Source organism: Xiphophorus couchianus, chromosome 10 (genome assembly GCF_001444195.1).
Source record: "Xiphophorus couchianus chromosome 10, X_couchianus-1.0, whole genome shotgun sequence".
NCBI lineage: Eukaryota > Metazoa > Chordata > Actinopteri > Cyprinodontiformes > Poeciliidae > Xiphophorus > Xiphophorus couchianus.
In genome coordinates this window covers 17,492,040-17,505,572 of record NC_040237.1, presented here as the reverse complement: position 1 = coordinate 17,505,572, position 13,533 = coordinate 17,492,040, and positions in this window count along the sequence as shown.

Here is a 13,533-nt window from a genome sequence, read left to right as displayed (position 1 = left end):
AAACCCCTAAACAGTTCCCTTGAAATGTGGAAATTCCCAACCCACATGCTCCAATTCCCTCTTTTGTGGCTTCCAGTCTCACTGACCAGTAGTTTACCATTGAAACGGGTAGCCAGTAGTTATATAACATTATGTCATGGGGTTCTGTAACTGTAATCTCTGGGAAATGCACACCAACTGAGGTTAAGTCTCATTAGCCGTTAAGGCTCTGAGTCTCAGACCACCCTTATCGTCATGGGGTTTTCAGAAGCGTTTCAGAAGTAGAAATAAAAACATGTTTTGTTTCTTTGTCACTGTGTACCTGGCCCAAAGAGAAACAGTAATTACACATCAGCCTTGGATCTCAACAGCACATTTAGATATCTGACATGAAAGTTTGCATGTTTCATGTCAAATTGGGTGGTGTAAAGGTAAAGCTAAGACATTGGTGCTACAGATTTGATTTTCTACATGCTGAAAAATTCAATGGTGTGAAGATGACATGTGAAGACAACGAATGCCACCGCCCTCAACTGCTAGAAATGTAACTTAATTTCATTGTACGCTATGCAGATGCTCTGTCTGCACCAATGAAGAGCTACTCACCTCCGATTGCTGAATGCTTGAAACGGCTACAAGTCTGACCAGATTTCTGATTTGACTAATGGGGGAATTCACAGATATTTGGAGAGCATTGAACTTTCACTGACAGATGATTGGTTAGTCAAGTGATGACATAAAATATGGATGGAAGGATGAAAACTGCAACTTTTGAAGTTGTCATGAAAATGGGAATAAGTTGTCTTGGTTTTAGATAGCACCATTGTTTAGGATTTCCAAAAAACTCCAGTATCTGAAATATGTGATTTGGTTATATTTCTTTTGTAAGGAGGTCTTTCCCATCTTCTCCTATGAAGCCATTTTAGAGTTAACCCATTAGGAAGCAGGTTATATGAAGACCCCGGTATTTGTTAGCATATTGACATAAAGACATTAAAGACATATTGAACATCTCTGGCTGCTGCGCTGGTTGCTGGGCTCTGCTCCTCACATGTCGGGTTTACATTGGAAATTTCTGTGTCATGCTGCTGAAAGCAGTTTGTTTAGAGAGGTTGTAAAACCCATTGTAGTTCCCACTACTGTTTAAATGCTGGGGTGAAAACAGAACCGTTTAAACTTCATTCAGACCCTGAGCTTATATTTTTTTACCAGAGCCGGCGGTGGAAACGCCACAAGCTGAAATTCCCAGCTCCAATTTCTGCTGATTTTCCTACGTCGTTGATGTCTTGCGCTATCAAAAGACTCCGGTGCTTTCCAGTTTTTATTTTAAGGAAAAATTTTCCATTCGCATTGTAATAGTTTACTCGACATCAGCATCACGTGTGCGTTCCCCCTCCCCACCACCACCACCATCACTCTCGCTCTGAGTACCTCGACACTGGCAGGGGGAAGGGGGACATTGAGCGCTCATGGCTGTGTTTGGTGGAATTTTAGATTGAGTTTCTCGGCAACAGTTTAACAGACGAAAACTTTGCATTTTCACAGTACATTATGGTTTTGACTTCACTCGGAACATATTTGCCTCCCTATTAATTCTCTCCAGTTGCAGTTTTGGGGTCGGTTTGCATGGAGACTCGCTTCTTTAGAAAGTGATTTCGAAACACTAATCTTATTTCTGTCAGGATGACACAGTTGACAGTTTTTCGGGGATTTCTTCTTTTATCGTACCTGGAAGTCGTCCATAGGGTTGAAAAACAGCCGTTTCTTATGCAATACACACTCTGATCCGGCATAGTGGAGGACTTTAAACGGGGACGGATGAAGAAAGAAAATCCCACGCATGTGTTGGTGTGTGCATAAGTGTTCTGATTATGCTGGACAATCCCTGCATTCCTGCTCGCAATGGACGTTCATCCACTTACCCAACACTCACCTGGCTTGCACCTAAAGCCTTCCCTAATGCTGCAGCCTGCGTGTGACTCACCTAATTCTTCCAGGCATAAAGCAGCAGTTTGAACCTACTCACTCGGTGGCCTGATGGGCCACGTCACAGGCGAGTCTGCAGGAGAGTTTCAAAGCCACGGCATCGGTTTAGGGCTTAGCTTGGTGGTGGGAAACATGGAGGGGTTACTGAATGGGGGTCTACTTGGCTGGGGGTTAGGTGGTTCTGTTCAGGTTATTTCTTTAAAGGGACGGTATCACATAAAATCAACCTTTTTGAGCTTTACATCATGTTACAATGTTATTCCCTCATCATAAACGTACCTGGAGTGTTGCCTTGATTCTTTTGTAGATTTTTTGAAAAATCCTTAAATCTCCATGGCAACCATTCAGCTGTGTAAAACACCTGGATGGACCTAGTGCAGCCATCAAAGCGAAGCGGTTTCCAAGCTTCCACCTCACAGAGCAGCTCTTTCCCACACAGCTCCTTCAGACTAGCCAGCAGCAATTAGCAAACACCTGGTGGAACTGCTCATCTGCTGAGCTCATTATAGGAGCTACTTCTAATTGCAATGCTGGTAAAAATGTTGTTAAAGGGTCAATAGAGGAGCCATGTTGGGATGACTTTCTGAAGGCGGAGTTTCACAAAGAGCGGGAATTTTTAAAGAGACAGTCATATTTGCTATATACAGCATTTTTATAAAAACTGAAGTTAACATAGTTGCTTCATTGTGTAATGACATGACACTGTGTGGCTAGAAAACACATCACACCCTTGAAATGTTCTTTAACAAGACGCAAACTGATCACAACAAGATCAAATGAATGGCATAACCCTCAAACTAAATAAATGTCATAAATACAAGGAGACAAACAAGAAGTCAAAATGACTATGAAGATTTTAGATTTTAAGACAATATCTTAGAGACAGAAAAAAAATCTGATTTCCTCTTAAAGGTAATAGCTACACTGATGAGGTGCTCAGGAACCCCAGGCTGCTTTAATAGTCCAGCGTAACTGTCAAATGTTCCTCAGACTCGACTTAAGAACAAAGGAGATTGGGCTTTCTCTGTTGTTTCTCCAATTCTTCGGAATAAGTTACCGTTCCAGATTAGATCTGCCCACAGTCTGGGTTTCTTAAAAACGTATTTGCATTCGTTGGCATTCAGTTGAGGTCTGACGCTGTAACGTTTCTGTTGTAATGTTTTAGTTTTACTCTCTTTCGGTTCTTTCGTTCTGGGTTTTTTTCCCCCATTCGTCCTTGTTCAACCTGTTCTCCCTCCAACCAAATACGTGACAAATACATCTCCGTTCCTGTCCCCCCCAACCGCAACAGCTGAACCAACTAAAACAACACAGAAACACTCTGTCCTCCACCTTCAAGACCAACAGATTCATTCATTAACCTGTTGCCAAAGTAACCAGTTGCTCATGTTCCCTGCATGCGTCTGCAGAACTCCTTTTTCTGTAGTTTTCCCGGTCAACAGTCTGTCTCAGAGCTGTGGTACGGCTCAGGGATTCTCCCCGACGCAGACAGGATATGAGTCACTGATATGAACGCTATCGAAGCCAGTTGATCCCAGACTAAAGGAAGCAGGTGAGACGGAGGTCACCTGGAGGTCAGACACACAGGCGTGTGAACTAGGCTGATTCTGGAGCAGCTGCCTTAGCTTTAGTTAGACTGTTTATAGATGTGGATGTATTGATGTCGCAAGCCCCTTTTTTTCCACTGTTGAGAAAAGAATTGTAGACACTAAAAGTTTATATAATCTATGTTACGGATGGGTTGTCAGTCAGACCCAATCTAAACTTTGCACCAGAGATAGTTTTTGCAGGAATAGTGCCCAGGGTGAACCTTCTTCTTCTGGCCCACCAAAATAAATGCAAATCTTTTCAAAAGAAATAAACATCCAGTGAAAATTGGTAGCCTTTTCATTTTTCAGAATCATTAAGAACTGAACAAAGATTTGTGTATTTGCTGTCTGGATGTTTGGTTTATGAAAACCGTTTTAGCGGAGTAAGTGCTTTTAAATATTTTTTAAAAACTTGAGTTTTTAGTTGTTTATTTTTTTTAGTTTCCATTAAGCAAATGTATTTTCGTAATTCCAATTTGCGCAATTTTAGTACCAATGAAAATGTTGCTACTGAAAAGCAAAATTTAACTCCCAATAAGAAATGTCAACAGAGATAGCACCCTCCACACGTGTAGTTAGCTGTGGGACAGATATATTACCGGGTACATCCAGTCATTTATTACCTATCCCCTCTTGTTCTTGCAGGTTCACCAGTGCCTTGTTTCCACTCAGCGGTGGAAACGTCACAGGTCGATGGAACCTTTTTATGGTTGTGTAGATTCAGGAAATTGCTTCCACCACCAGTTGGAATCTCACTTGGCTAAACCCAAACACCCAACGTTGTGTCGTACTAGCACAACGACAAACGTGACGCACTAGTATGTCCCGGGTTTGTCGCGGACAGTGACCGTGTTGTGAGACGCCAATAGCTTCTCACAACACGGCTGAAGGAGGTTTCTGTTTAGAGCAAAAAGTGTGTAGTTGTGTGTGTGTTTTTTTTTTTGGGAGGAACCAGTTGTGTTGATTTGTTTCTCTCACTTCACAGTCAGAGGACTGAACAGCTGTCAAAGCTAAAAGTTACAATGGGGTTTACTGGAGACTGTCTGAGCTAAACTAGACTTATCTAGTAAAACTTCGGCACCTATTCACAACTCTTGTCCCGCCTGCACATTTCAAATGCCGACAACAACGGGGAGAAATTGGTCAAATTTAACAGAATGTTTAGGGCTAGCAAAAAAAAAACCAAATGAGCAATAGCCAACATGGAAGAAGACTGACGGACCCCAAGAGAGACGAGGAAGTGGAAGCAGAGATAGGGAGGGGAGTCTGTGCCACACAAGTTGCCCCGGAGGCCTGAGTGGTCACACTGGTTTGGCAGAAAGGAGGAGGAAGAGTGTGGAAGAGGAGGAGGGGTTGTTGAGTGGGAAGGGGGATTGTACAGGGGGGCGGGGGGACTGAGGGCAGTTCTTGGTGCCACGTTTGCATCAGGGAACTGTAATTCCTTTCACCCTAGACTGGAAAAGAACTGGCGTGGCAGCTGCAGCACGAAATGTGAACAAAGGAAGACCTGAAAAGATCAGGTTGATGTAGAACGGTAAAAGTCAAAAATTCTTGAATTTTTCTGACAACACGGCTTGAGTAAATGTGCCGTGTCTTCATGGTCATGTCCAGCGATGACCCTTGTGCCAGTAGTCATGATGTATTGAAATTCTCAAAAAAAAAAGAAAATTGACAGGGAAACACAACGCTTCTATGGCTTTCTTTGAAAAAAAAAAAAGACGTATTCGCTTTAAACTTTTATCTGTGAATGACTAAGTGATGGATTCGAGAAAAACAATGGTACGGAATCTCAAAATATTATGTGAAAGTAGAAAATTATTTATGTTTTTATGTAAATCTTTTTATAAAACATTGCATATCCGAAATTATTGAAACCTTTTGCTGTAATTAACGAATTACATGCACTACTAGTACAAAGGTTGTGCAACTTCTGGCAGTGATTGGATCATAAGTCTTTTTGAAATAAGAAAAATATTGTTGCAGGTTTGTATTACTTAGTGTGCTCACTTAAAACATTTAATTCGAACATCCCATTTGCTTTTTTTTTAATCTTGCATCTGGAACACGGTAAAGTTGGAAGTGATGTCATTCCAATCTAAATCTGACCTCAGTCTAACATGTTTGAGTAAATTCTCCGCTCTTACTGAATTTCCAGTCACCTAGTGGAAATCGGCGTTTTTAACACGTTGCATTTGTTCATGAACAATTCACGTGTAGGATGTGAAAAAATGTTTTCCTGATTTTGTATGTAGCATTAAAAAAAAAAAAAAAAAGGTTAGTAAATTGACATGTGAACCCAGGACTGAAATTGATGAGGAAATGTTCTCGGTAGCGACGGTGGATCTAAATCTCGGCGTCAGCATTTCAAACTAAACCATAAACTAATTTCTGTTTCTATTTGCTAAAAGGTCACAGAGAACAGCTAGCTAGCATTCTGATACGTCCTAACAGCTGAAGATTATCACCTAGCCTAAACATGTTAGTGTGTTAAAAGACAGATAGCAAGAGAGTGTGATGTGACTTGCTAGCTTTCCTTGTTTAGCCTTGCAGCCTATGGTAGCTTAAAGTTGTAGCTAACCAAATTGAGCTAACCTGAATGAGATATTTGTGAGTGTTGGGGACTGCGAATAGCTAAAATCTGTGTGTGCTTTTGAGAGCCCCTCTAAAAATGCTTACAGCTGCTTCTTTTTGTAGCTTTAACTCCAAATGTACCTAAATATGCATGAATACACAGAGTGGTAACAGTTATAGCACCACCACAGAAGCTCACATGCTAAAATTAACACGCCTGAACTTGCATAGCAACTCCAAAGTGCTTCACATTACATTCAGGCCTTGTACACATGTAGCCAGGTCTTTATAAAATGTTAAATTTCCGCCACATCGCTTAAAGAAATAATATTGTACACACTTGATTGGTTTCTGAAAAGTTTTCAACCATATAAACTCACACTTATCCGCCACTCACCGTTGTTTTAAACGTGTTAAACATATAGGGGGCAGTGTCGTGCAAAGCTAAAACCTATGTGAGCCAATCAGATTGCTTCAAAACAACCACGTAATAGGAGTTAAACATGGCACCATGTCAGTAAAACTTCTTTAAATTGCATGTTAGAATATAAAGTTAATAAAACTCTACATAGTGTCAATTGGGAATGATGTGAAAGCAAAAATATAAACGCAACACTTTTGGTTTTACTACCATTGTTTTAAGAGCTGAATTGAAATCAAAACGTGTCAAATCTTACAATGAAACTCGATACCAGTGGGAGCTGTAAAGTGCTCTGAGCTTACGGTAACACCAGCGCGGTGCTTTTCCACGGAAGATCTGAACCATCCAATTGGAGGTTTTCCAAAACTCCGCTGTCGCTGTTGAGCAGCTGCTAGAGAGCAGTGAGTAAGTGTGGTCAGGGGTGACAGCCAGGTGAAAGATTTCTGTTGAATCTGCGCCATGTTTATTTCACCAGATATTTACGAACCACACTCTCATTTTCACTCCCTCAGTCCAAAGATACCAACGTTTTATGACTGATGATGTACAGATGATAAAGGCATACTGGAAGATTAATGTGATTGTGTATTTCGCTTCATCGCCTCTGGCAGAAATACATTTCTGATCCAACTCTAAATGGCAGCAAATCACGCAAGACACATTTTCTAACCAACTTATCACACTGTCGAATTCCTGATTGAAGTCAGCTTTGGGACTGAGCAGTGCCCTGCAACATACTGTATGTGCCGTTGTAAATCTTTCACATTTTCTCACGTTACAACAACAAATTGTATTGGCATTTATTCTGTAGCACAAAGTGGTGCTTAACTGTGAAGGGAAAGAAAAAGGGCAAAAATATTAATATCATGGTCAAAGAGACGTGGAGCTACAGATCTAAAGGTGTTTTCTCAAAGTATTGATTCAGACTAATTCAGTATCTCACACACAAATAATATCCAATGATAAAAAATATCACAATATACACTGCTCAAAAAAATAAAGGGAACACTCAAATAACACATCCTAGATCTGAATGAAAGAAATATTCTCATTGAATACTTTGTTCTGTACAAAGTTGAATGTGCTGACAACAAAATCACACAAAAATCATCAATGGAAATCAAATTTATTAACCAATGGAGGCCTGGATTTGGAGCCACACACAAAATTAAAGTGAAATAACACTACATGCTGATCCAACTTTAATGTAATGTCCTTAAAACAAGTCAAAATGAGGCTCAGTATTGTGTGTGGCCTCCACGTGCCTGTATGACCTCCCTACAACGCCTGGGCATGCTCCTGATGAGGTGGCGGATGGTCTCCTGCGGGATCTCCTCCCAGACCTGGACTAAAGCATCCGCCAACTCCTGGACAGTCTGTGGTGCAACGTGACGTTGGTGGATGGAGCGAGACATGATGTCCCAGATGTGCTCAATCGGATTCAGGTCTGGGGAACGGGCTTTAAAATTAACATCCATATTCCCTGCTTCTTGCTCAGCCCAGTAACTATGGCAACCAGTGACAGTTTAAAAGCCCACTGAGGCTTTCTGCAGTCCACCTTCTGAATATGAAATGAAACTGTGACTTCACAATGTGACATGACAATAAAACTCCAAAAGCAGAATTCTGACATCACCAGTGATTACATAAGTTCCTCACATCGATCTACTTTCATCACAACCTTTTAGCAGCCGTTGTTGATACGTTCCTCTTGAGAGTTTATTTAGCAATTCACAGTAAGATCTTCAACTTTGTTTGGTGAACATTTCTTTTGGAGATCGACATCAAACTTAACTTGAAATCTTTACTGAGTTTCTAAAGAAGTGATTTATCCTAGAACCTAAAACAAGCAAAGGTTACAATGCAGTCCAACCAGCCTAGAGTTGAAGAGGTTGAATTCGACAATATTGTCGAAAGCGAATTACAGCCACCCAAGCCACCCAAGCACAAGAAGAAGAAGGTGTCATTTGCAGTCTGGTGGGAGCTGCACGCAGCTGAGGAGCTAAAGATTTCTGCTGAAAATATCCAACAGCAGGACCCTTCACTGGTGGTTCAAAATGGATCGATTGCCAAAGCAAAGGAGACAGTGGATCACAAAGGGGACAGACCGACACCTGAGAGTGAGACCAATGAGAAGAACCAGGTACCATTTAAAACCTGGTCGGAGGAACACGTCCCCATTGACCAAGAGATTTCTGCAGGAAATATTGAAAAGCAGAACGATTCACTGCTCAGTGAAGAAGAGTCCATCACTAGAGTGCAGGAGACAATCAATATAGCAGAGAAGGAACAGCCCTCTAAGTCTGAGGAACAGCCACCAACCACCAGGCGCAACAAGAAGAAAAAGATACCATTTCATATCTGGCTGGAGAAACATGCTCCTGCTGATCTAAGGATTTCATCTGAAAGTGCTGGAACGGAAGACGTTTCACCAGTTACTGAAAAAGCATCGATCTCCGTACTGCAGGAGACAATCAATGTTGCAGAGAAGGAAGAGTCCTTTAAGTCTTGCTCTGAAAATGTTAATAAGCAAGATACTTCTCTGACTGAAGAGGAAAGTGATCAGGCTGTTTCCTTAAAAAAGGAGATTTGCACCGAGGAAACACCACTGGACACTGAACAAGATTTCATCTCCAAAACACAGGAGACACTGGATCAGCAAGAGGAGGAACAGCCACCAACCACCAGGCGCCACAAGAAGAAAAAGATACCGTTTCATATCTGGCTGGAGAAACATGCCCCCACTGATCTAAGGATTTCATCTGAAGGTACTGGAACGGAAGATGTTTCACCAGTTACTGAAAAAGCATCGATCTCCGTACTGCAGGAGACAATCAATGTAGCAGAGAAGGAAGAGTCCTTTAAGTCTTGCCCTGAAAATGTTAATAAGCAAGACACTTCTCTGCCTGAAGAGGAAAGTGATCAGGCTGTTTCCTTAAAAAAGATTTGCGCCGAGGAAACACCACTAGACACTGAACAGGATTTCATCTCCAAAACACAGGAGACACTGGATCAGCAAGAGAAGGAACAGCCACCAACCACCAGGCGCCACAAGAAGAAAAAGATACCGTTTCAAATCTGGTTGGAGAAACATGCCCCCACTGATCTAAGGATTACATCTGAAAGTGCTGGAACGGAAGATGTTTCACCAGTTACTGAAAAATCATCGATCTCCGTACTGCAGGAGACAATCAATGTAGCAGAGAAGGAAGAGTCCTTTAAGTCTTGCCCAGAAAATGTTGATAAGCAAGACACTTCTCTGACTGAAGAGGAAAGTGATCAGGCTGTTTCCTTAAAAAAGGAGATTTGCGCCAAGGAAACACCACTGGTCACTGAACAAGATTTCATCTCCAAAACACAGGAGACACTGGATCAGCAAGAGGAGGAACAGCCACCAACCACCAGGCGCCACAAGAAGAAAAAGATACCGTTTCATATCTGGTTGGAGAAACATGCCCCCACTGATCTAAGGATTTCATCTGAAACTACTGGAACGGAAGATGTTTCACCAGTTACTGAAAAAGCATCGATCTCCGTACTGCAGGAGACAATCAATGTAGCAGAGAAGGAAGAGTCCTTTAAGTCTTGCCCAGAAAATGTTGATAAGCAAGACACTTCTCTGACTGAAGAAGGTGATCAGGAAGATTCCTTGAAAAAGGAGATTTGTACAGAAGAACCTGTGATTTTTACAACACAGCTGGTCAACAGAAAGAAATCCATCCTGAAATCACAGATGAAAGTGGATCAAAAAGGGGAGAAACAGACATCAAAGACAAAGTGCATCAAGAAGACGCCACTATTATGGAAATCTTTCCCCGAGTCAGACGCTTGTGTAGATCTAACGTTTATGACACAAAGTAGTGACGTCAATAACGATCCTCTACCAGAAAAACCAAGTTATCAGTCAGCTTTGCCCAGCAGAGGAAAGAAAACATTTTGGAAAGTGCTCCCTGAATCAGAACCTCGCATTGACCTAAATTTCTTTGCTGAACATATCGAAGGGCAAGATGTTTCAGTTCCGGCAAAACACGGTGAACAGGTAGCTTCCTTGGAAAATCAGTGTTATTCCAAGGACACTGTGATTTCCACAACAAGTCAAGCAGAGTGTTTGTGTCAGGCCAAATCGAAGGAACCTGAATTGGGAAATATCGAACTAGAGAAATACTTAATGAGACAGCTTGATGAGATGTTCGACATAAATCGTAAACTAAGTGCTAAACTCAAATACCAGAACGATCTGTTGAAGAAAGTATTCTCAGAGCAAAGACAAAACAGGAAGTCAACGGGGTGGGGCCACGTGTGGGTTGAGTGATTGGTGGGAATTTAAAAAGAGCTTCTGATGTTGTTAATTGGACATTTTAGATAATATTAAAAAGCAAAGACATCAGTACTCATGTTCATCCATTGTAAGATTTTTATTTCTAATTCTAAACAGAAAATAAGACAACCACATTTATTAATTAAAGGGAGATTTAGAAAAAGAAAATGTAAACAACATGGAACAAAAAGAGACTTTTAGAAGTTTAAACCTATACAAATTGGGGAAAATTTAGAAAACTATTTCTCTTTCTGGGAAAGATATATCTATATCTAAATTTATGTCCCTCTCTCTATATCTATCTATCTATAGAAATATATATATATATACTGTATATATATAAATATATATATATATATTTCTATATAAATCAGAAATATAGATTTAGATATCCATCTGTCTATATATATATATATCTACATATATATAGATCTATGTCTATATACCTATGTATATGTATGTATATATAATCTACACATCTATATCTGTAGCTCTATCTGTAATCCATAAATCTATAGATCTATATATCCATAAACCTATATCTATATATATATCTGATTTATAAATAAATCAGAAATATAAATTTAGATATCTATCTATATATCTAAATATATATATAGAGAGAGAGAGAAAGAGAGAGATCTAGACATATAGATATATCTATCTACATAGATCCATCTACCTAGATAAAGAAATATATATCTATATAGATATACATAACTATATATATATATATATATATACATACAGATAGATCTATATGTGTATATAGATCTATCTGTTTATATATCTATGTATATATAATCTACACATCTATATCTATACATATCTCTATATATATACAGTATATAGTGTAGATATAGATATAAATATATATATAGATATCTCTCTCTCTGTCTATATATATATATATATATATATATATATATATATATATATAATCTACACGTCTATATCCATAAATATATACACAGTATATGTATATATATTATATTTATATATAAATAATAACGTATTGGTATTTTTATTATTGGATGATGTGTGTTTCTCTGTCCGGCTTATTAAACAAACGGCCCGGCAGAGATTATAAGAGGAGCTGCAAAAGTAAATGAGGTGGATTAGCAGCGCTTGCTAATTGCTGATGGGCTCATCCAGGACATGCTACATGGAATATTGACTCTGCTGCGCTGATATTGAGCTGTTAGCATATCATGACAGTCATGAGTTAAGACAGTAAGTCTTAAGTCAGAGGCCTGTTCAGATTCATTGCGAGACTGTCTGCTATTGCACATCCTCCCTGCCCACAGCATCACCGTCCACTTTTAGTTGGGTGAGCTACCACAATGCTTATTTTACATTTAGAATAAAAAAATACATTTGTGGATTGAATTGAATTAAATTCAGAGCCGATATGTTTTTTTTGATTTTTTTTTTACATATTTGTCAAAACTCTCACTGTGTTGTGACAGTAAAATATGACACTGATAATCTGTGAAAAGATCGATCTCCTCCGTGAGCTGCTATTGCTGTCTGGAGGAATGCACCAAAAACAACCAATTAGAGCCAGGAGGAGGGGCTTAGCGGTGTCAATCAAGCTAATGTACCTGCTGCTCAACGTGCTAATGGCGGAGAAGCAACTTAACGTTACAGGAAAACCGTTTAACCACCCTCATTGATAGCGCTAACAGCGGCTTCCTAGTGCTGATTGTTTTTTTTTATTAAAACTGTGAGAAGGCAGAGGAACTCCCAGATTATCTGCCTGATACCATACGCACAGTTTCAACAAATATTTCAAAAATACGAAGTTTTTAAGTCACAAGCTTTAAATCAAAACGTCATTGTTGTTTTGTTTTGTTTTTTTATTTGGATCTGATTTAACCCCAGACCCTCACAACAAACCCCCTGCGGCTTTGTGTCCAAGATTAGAACCAAGCGAATGTGGTGACAGAAAAACCGCCGCCGTGCTCACAGGACAGCTGTTTCCAGCCCGCTGTTTTCCCCACACGGTCACCAAGGATACTGGAAGCATCAAAATACAGCCACAAAGACAAATACCAACATCTGTGTGTGTGTGTGTGTGTGTGTGTCTGCTTGAGATGGGTCAGTTAGGTTCAGTCTGGGCAGTAATGCGAGACCAAGATGAAACACTCAGACATCAGCACATTCTTCTGGGCCTCGGTTTTCTTCTGGCAGCGGGAAAGAAAAAAAAAAAATTGGAGGAGAGAGGAAGGTTAAAGTGAAGGAGATTCGCCGTAAACATGTCAGCCGGTGGACGACACAGCCGTCTCCCGGGATGTTTGGTCGACACCTCCGTCAGCTCTCATCAGAACTATACATTCATTTCAGCAGCTGTAGATTTCTATAATGGTATATTTTTGAGGCGGTTTCGCATGAATGTGCCCTCAGCCTGGTCAGCCTCATGACGGCGGTTGATGGGAGGAGCTAACTTCCCACAAATATCGTCTGAAGATCTGCAAATCAGACCAGAAACGAAGCTATAGCATAGAAATGATTGTTGTGGTGCGACTGTAGGAGCATTAACAGGCCATTTCTTATCCCAGCCAGCAAGGCTTTTGATTGGAGATTAGGGTGTATAAAAAAAAATAATAATAAAAGCAACCCAGCAAAAATTTTAGGTTGGCTGTCAGGGCGGAAAAAAAACAAACAAA